The 7237-nt window shown below is 60.4% G+C and overlaps 2 long non-coding RNA genes across 3 annotated transcripts; both read left to right on the top strand.

Moving 5' to 3' along the window:
• Positions 1-315: 315 nt before the first annotated feature.
• On the top strand, positions 316-2642 carry LOC125150951 (uncharacterized). Its single transcript, XR_007146554.1, has 3 exons — positions 316-833; positions 1290-1403; positions 1492-2642. It is a non-coding gene; the product is annotated as an uncharacterized LOC125150951 (long non-coding RNA).
• Positions 2643-2696: 54 nt separating this feature from the next.
• LOC125150950 (uncharacterized) lies at positions 2697-6995 on the top strand. 2 transcript variants are annotated; one of them, XR_007146553.1, is made up of 6 exons: positions 2697-3948; positions 4073-4426; positions 5272-5498; positions 5978-6130; positions 6254-6410; positions 6816-6995. It is a non-coding gene; the product is annotated as an uncharacterized LOC125150950 (long non-coding RNA). The 2 variants fall into 2 exon arrangements; XR_007146552.1 differs by having other exon boundaries at positions 2697-4426.
• The last annotated feature ends 242 nt before the right edge of the window (positions 6996-7237 follow it).

Consider the following 7237-nt stretch of genomic DNA (forward strand, 5'->3'; position numbering starts at 1 on the left):
TTCCTTCTCCTGCTTTCTCTCCCTGTATTTACGTGCCAGACACGCGGACGGGCACCAATGGACGCAATGCTGATCAGACACCCACCCAGTGGCTTACAGACCATCGCGGAAACCGTCAGCTTGTCAAGGAACTGACACAAACAAACGGAAAGTGACAAAGAGGACGAGTTCTAGGAGCGGGAGGTATGTTCTCCTTTAACAGCCGGGGGGGCGGGAGGGGCTGCAGGGGAGCCTCGGCTCGGGTGGGGGAGGCAGGCCCACCGCCAGGACCGGCCGGGCCACGGGCCGGGAAAGGGCAAGGGGTATCAGAGCAGATCCCGGGGAGGGGGAGGGGAGGGGGTGCAGCCCTGCCCAGGGCGCTCGCCCGGGGGTCCCGACACAGCCGGAGGGGGTGAGGCAGGAGCCCCCAGATGACTTCAACACGCAGCCAAGTGCGGGCAGTGCGGCGTGAGCTGGAGGGAGGCGGTGAGTACCGGTGGGGGGTGGGGGGTGTGCTGTAAAGAAGGGCAGCCGCCTTCCGGAGGACCCGGGGAAGGGCGCTGTGCCTCCAGCAGCTGGCTGGGACCATGATGTGATGGCAGGCGCTCGCTCGTTCTTTACTCTCACGCGGCCTCCTCTCACTGCTCCCAACCTGTCCCCTGGGCCCCTCGGGCCTGCACACTGGGCTACGCCCGCGCAGCCACACCACCGGCCTCCCTAGAACCTCTATTTTGTTCCTTCCACGGCTGCACCCGCGCTGTCCAAGAGGAAGCCCCGCCCCCTGATCCGTGGGACAGTCGGCAAAACGGTGGGGCTGCTGAGCCTGGGAGAGGCTGGCCGCCGCCCCCAAACTGGTACAAACCCTCCTCCCCACCTTCCGCGCCCCTCGGGGGGAGCCCAGCTGCTTCCCCCATCTCTTGCTGCCCTCCGGGACCCTCTGGTCTCTGCCACTTCCTGCCCGTCTGCTGTCTTCCCTTTATATCCTGCTCATCCCCCCCCCCCCGCACCCCGCATCACTCACTTCTGGGAGGTCTGTGCACAGTGGGGCGGCCGGCCGCTGCCATCATTCCCTCCAGGGGCCACGAAGCTTCCCTCACGACAGGGCGTATCCTGCTTCGTGTTATCTCTGACCTTACAGCCATTTCCTGGTCTACTTCCTGCTTTCTCTGGGGCCGGGCACCTTCCTTTATTTTTCCTTATTTTGTAGCTTCTGGCTTCGGGGCCCTTGGGTTTGCTAGAAAGCGGAATCCCAGACGGCTGGGGTGACGATAGTATCGTCCCAGATGTATCTGGTTCCTTTCTCCGAGAAGCTCCCGAACATTCCACGCGCGTGACCTCATCCGCCCCAGCGTTTCTGCAGAGCGGGGAAGTGACAGGTGTTTACAGGAGGCCACGGGCCTTAGCAATCTCTGCACCGCCACGGGGTGAGTCACAAGGCCTTAAATAGAAGCTGCCGGAGTTGTAACTCAGTTCTGTCTCCCCTCGGTTGATCGGCAAGGGCTTGTTTCACAGGCAAATGGATGTTTTCGCCAGTCAGAGAAGCATGGCCCCAAATCTCCGGTGGCTCACCCACAGACATCAAGATAAAAGTTGTATTCTTTTACCCCGTATGATCGGGCCCCATGTGGTATCTGCTTCATCTGCGACAGACCTCTCCCCCTTTGTGAGGCCCTCAGCCCTGCCCTCTGTGCTCCTGCTGAACCGTCTGTAACTCACAGGCCCGTCACCGCGCCGAGATGTGCTGCCCGCGCCTTGGGAAAGCGGCTGGCTTCACTCTGTCTTCATTTTTTTTTTTTAATGTTTTTATTTATTTTTGTGACAGAGAGAGACAGAGCATGAGCAGGGGAGGGGCAGAGAGAGAACAGGGAGGCCACGTGGGGCAGCACACTGACGTCCCCCACTCACGAGTCAGGGTGACTGACAGACGTTCACAGGAGAAGCGTAGACCCCTTCCCTCACCCGCAGCCCCAACAAGCCCACCCTTCTGGGAGATCGACCGCGGACGACAACCTTCTCCAGCGTCCTCAGTCATGTGCAATACTGGATCGTTCAGGCCCCCACAGGGGTTCCTATGACGTAGCTTCCTCCCACAGACGGTCATCCCAGATTGGACAGAGCCACCCGCCGCGTCCCCTCATGGCCCGAGTTACTCGGTCCGGGCTGGAGGGCGGCCTTTGCTGCAGGTACGGGAGGGGCAGGGAGAACGGCCGGTGCTCCCTCTGCCCGGCAGGTGCATTCTGGCTCCCATCCCCCCGGCTACACAGCTCTGGACCCAGGCCACCTGCTCTCCTGGGAGCCCGGAGGGATCTTTCTATGGTTCTGCCTATTTTGTGAGCACTATCTTCTATTTTCATTTCTTCTTTCCGTCAGAGTAGCTGCCTTCCTCCAGCTGTGAAGCGGGAGGTCATTTCAGCCTCGGGCTGATGAGGAGTCAGTCCCACCCTGCGCGGTCCCTCGGCCAACAGGCCACACACAACCAAAGGTGCAGGAACAAAGGACGCCTCCTGCTGTGACAGGCAGTCGGTGGGGACGGTTGCCTTCCGCGGGCGGCGCCTCTCGATGCTCACGGCGAGCACCGTCCCGGAGGACGGCGAGCGGCGTGGGGTTTGGCACGCCCGGGGACGGAGGCGAGCTCGGGTCTTCAGCCCAAGGACACACATCACTTCAGGCATCGCGTGTCCTGATACGGCAGGACCGTCTGTAACACTTGGGGAGGCAAGTGTTAGGGAAACAGAACGCTCCCGTCCGCCAGGACATGTGAGGGGCCCGTCCCCACTCTGAAATGGAGACGCCTCACAGCACCTCAGCCGCTCCAGCGACGAAGGAAGACCGATGAGCCGCGAACGCAAGACGCCGTGACGGGGGCAAGACTCATACCTCACCGGTTCTCGTGATTCTGAAGTCCAGTGAGGGGACTGGGTGAACGCGCTCGCAAATGACAAGGCGCCGCACAAACGCAGGCCGTGCGGAAGCTCCCCCCGGCTTCGGAAGAGCGGAGCTTGGCCGTCGTGAGATCTCGGGCCGTCCGGCGTCCAGCCCTGTTAGTGCGTGTCCCTCCTGGCTGCCCAGGCCACACCGGTCCCTGCGGTGGGCACGTCGCTCCTCCCGGCTCTGGCCCTCGGCTCTGACCTGCTCCGTTTCCAGCAACAGACTTCGTGTAAGAGGCGCTCAGCGAGGGCCCCCGGGGGGCCTGCCCTGACACGGTGAAGCCCGCCCGAGCGGCACCAGCTCCGGTCGCCAGCGTCCCTGAACATCTTCGCGAGGGACCAGAGGAGAAGCAGCATCCAAGAAAGGGTCCGTTTAAACAGCTGCTCCTACAGATTGTAGCCGGTCGTTGGGGGTGGGAGCAGACGTGGAAAGTGGGTCGTTGTCCGGCCAGGCCCCCATGCCGACGCACATCTCACTTGAACCCCACGGGCCCCTCGCCCTCTGCAGCGAATCGTTTGCCGCGTCCGGCAGCTGCCATTGGTCAAAGCACGTGGCTCCCCGCCAGGTAGGATCACGCACGGTGCGTATTTATTTCCGTGGAACTGGATTCCAGCCAGTGTGACAGCACAGAAGAAAAGCGAATGCCTCTCTCTGTCCAGTGGGGTCCAGTGGGGGCATGGTGGCCCCAAAGGCAGCCGGGGCCAGGGCAGGCTGTGCACCTGCTTGCGAACGGCTCCCTGAAGAGCAGGGTGGTGAAGTCAGAGTGCAAGTTTGTGGCAGGTTTGTGGGTCCTAATCCCACCGAAGGATGAGTTGGTGACAGGACCTTGAGTCTGGGGTTTGCAAGGCGACTTTCCCGCGCCTCCTTCAGGAAATGTGACTCAGTGGCCAAGCCGGTGTTGGCGTGGCTCTCCCTCCCCTGTCTCTCCCTCCCCCGCCTCCCTTCAGATGCTGCCTGTCTCTTGCACGCTCAGGGAATTAGGGCTCCCCTATGACGCGGACGGCCACTGGAGCAAGAGATCCAAAGGCATCTGAGTTTAGGGTAAAAAGAGCCCAGAGCCGGGGAGACGGGTGGGTGGTAGGATTCGGGGGCTAACGCAGAGTCGGCAGGAGAGGAACGCTCCCGGAGGGTGTGGCTCGTGACCCAGAGCGTCTCCTCCGACCAGATGCCGCCTCGAAGATTCTCCCAGATTATCTCAGGCTTCCCCCACCCCCCACCAGTCTCCCGGGGATGACAGATTCTACATTGTGTGCCTGAGGTGGACCCCTGACATCGGAGACGCATCACCGCCCCCCCCCCCCCCCCCCCCGTGTGTCTACGAACGGGTCGCCGCCCGCGGGCGCAGAGCCCAGGGCCAGTCAGCCCACCGGGCCAGGCAAGAAGGTGACGTTCACAACAGGCTTTACAGGGAAAAGACGTTTCTGCCTCGCGTGACGTCCCTTTGGAGGTGTTTCTCCTTGCTCGGACGCCAGTCGGCAGTCAGGAAACGAACTTCAGTCTCAGAGAGAAGTTTCTCCAGGTACTAACGTCTTTTCGTGTTTAGACAGTTAAAACAGGAGGGGGTGGGCCCAGTGCTCTAGTAACGGGGAGGGGGCAGATCCCTCCCAGCCCCCGCGTGTGCGTGCATTTGTGGTCGATGACCCACGGAGTGACTAAAACAGAAACATTCTGTCTCGGCACGTGACGGGGGTCAGCTCAGTCCGCTCACTCGTGCTGGGGACAGTCGGGTCAGAGGGCAAGACCCCCGCCTCTGTTGGTGCCGCTTCCCTAGAAACGTGGGGTGGCCTCAACTCAAAATTGTCATAGCTCTGCCAAGCGTGACAGTGGAACGAAATGCCCCCACTTGGGACCGCTCGGGGTCCAAGCCCCTTCCAAACGGTCCTTTCCCACTCTCCCGCAAAGACCCCACAGACTCAGCCACTTCTCTCCTGTGAACTTTCTCTCCCCTTCCTTTTCTTGAGTGCGCCGCTCCCCGAGGACGCCGCCTCCCCAGCCCCCCTCTTGCCGTGGCTGCGAATCGTCTCCCTCCTCCCCTTACCTTGGACCGAGGGGCCAATGGTTCTCTGCAGGTGCTTTGCTGCTGCTGGCAGATGGGGAGCCAGCCTCCAGCCCCTGGGCGAGGCTGTGATTCCCATGCCCCCTTTCTTCCTCACCCACTAAGGCCAGGCTCACCGCACAGGTTGACTCGGAAACGCACCTGCCGGTGGGGCCGCTCAGCATGACACACGGTGACTTCGGCACGTACAGTGGAGGGACACCATATGGCCGTCATGATGACAGAGCCGCTGGCCGGCTCCTTAAGTCATATCTGTTCAGGGAGAAGACACCATGACTTTCTGTGCTCTGTCTCCACCTCCCTTTTAGGTGCAGCTGCTACGAGACCCAGCTGTGTGAAGGGGCGCTTCCCTCGGCCTGTCTGTGCCCCTGATGCAGGCCCTGTGGACCTTGTCCTCTCTATCTGCCCAGAGGGCCTGTTACCTAGCCGGTACCCAAGGGGGACGTGATCAGACAAGACACTGCCTGCACCAATGTCAGTCTTTCCGGCTGCGGAACAACGAGGCCTGAGAAATTAGGCCGCCCTCCGGCACTGTGTGCGTAGGCACCTGCCCGCCCCGGGGGTGCATACGCTCTGGAAGGGACCTGCTCCGGGAGCACCAAGTCTTTACTGGCACGTTCTAGGTGACATCACAGTGCTGGGCTCTGGAGACACGATGGCGAACGAAAACAGGCCTGGTCGGGGGGTCATGCGATGACCATGTAGGGAGACAGGGGAGGGTTGATAGCAGACACGCGATCGGGGAGTCCGGGGCCGGAAGACAGGGGTGATGGCGTGTCCTGGGGGACAGGCGATGAGGACGAGAGGAGAAGCAGCATGAGAGAGACTTTCTAGGCTGGAGGTTTGGCTAGGAAGGGTGAGGGAGAAGGGGGTACCAGGGAGGGTGTCCAGGTCTCTACTTGCGTAGCAGGATGGGTGTGGGCAGCACACGGTCCAGTGCGGAATGTGGAAGGGGGACAGATCGCAGTGTGGTCTTCAGGCTTCCTGCGCTAAAGGAGTCTTTGACCTAACTAGGTACTGAAGCTTTGCGCATTCCAGACTCTGAGGATTCGTCCAGCCCGGTGCCAACGTGCGCATAGTCTGCAAGTCAACGATAGTTGAAGCCAAGAGAACACAAAGGTCTGCAAGTCGCTGAAACCTCGACCTGAGGCGATGTGGACAATGGAGGTGACTGTTGGCTCACACACGGAGGGCAGAACGGCTAGGGGGTTGGCAATCCCACCGTGACCCAAATAGCCCATCTTTCTATCTCTCTGCTCTGCGTTCTCAACATTTCGGCCGGGTGTGCAGGATGCGTAGGGCACAGGATGGCCGGAATCGAGCCGCCTTCCCATCTCGGTTCAGCAGCCGAAAGAGAAGAGGTCCGCTCCTCCAGGGCCCTCCGATCAAGATTCAGGAAGATGGTTCCCCATAGCCATCCCCGCAGAGGCACGGCTACGTCCCAGTGGTGAGGGCAGATGCCAGACTAGGGAGGGTGACCAGCGCCTGGGGGTAAAAAGAAGAGAATTAAAAGTGCAGACGAGTCTTGTGAGAAATCCCTGGAAATGCAAAGTTGAGAGATGGCGCCTGTAGAGTTTTGTCATTTTGCTCCTGTTTCCGTTTCATAAGAGACGCTTGAGGCTGCCTCGCATTTTCCTGCAAGAACCCAGCTGAGGATGTGAGGGGACAAGGGACCCCAATACTGGGTGGTATTGGGCGGAGGGAGGCGCTGAGTGGCTTTATAGGAGGGCAGCTCGTCTCTGGATAACAAGGGGAGGAGGCAGGTCGTGTGACTCTGCATGGGGGCAGGTGCGCTGGATGTTTAGGGGATAAACGATTTACCATCTGGTGGCTTCTATCTTTCTCTACCAAGGGGGATAGGAGAACATCAGAAGAGGCTCGACACTGGTGGGTTCCTCGCCTGGGCTCCCAATAGACGTCATCACCATTTCTCACCGTGAGTTCTGAGCCGTCTGGCAAGTCAGTCAGAGGAACCAGCATCTGCGGCCAAAACAGCACACGCGTGGCTGATGAGGCCGACCTTGACGACGCGGTGTGTGTCTGCAGTCAGGTGGGCTGACTGATTCTCAACCAGAAATCAGTTGAAGCAGTGATCAGGGAAGCAGTGATGTGCTGGCAGGGGGAGCCCACGCCAAGATAGTTGAGGCAGATGAGGTGGCCTGTAGTCATCCGAACGGACAGGAAGTGCTCAATAAATGACAGAAACAGGAAAAGTTTGACCCCAAAGCTCTGAAACAACTCAGAAGACATTAGATTAGCGCCAAGATCACTCTG

This window comes from Prionailurus viverrinus, chromosome D4, assembly GCF_022837055.1.
Source record: "Prionailurus viverrinus isolate Anna chromosome D4, UM_Priviv_1.0, whole genome shotgun sequence".
NCBI classification, from domain to species: Eukaryota; Metazoa; Chordata; class Mammalia; order Carnivora; family Felidae; genus Prionailurus; species Prionailurus viverrinus.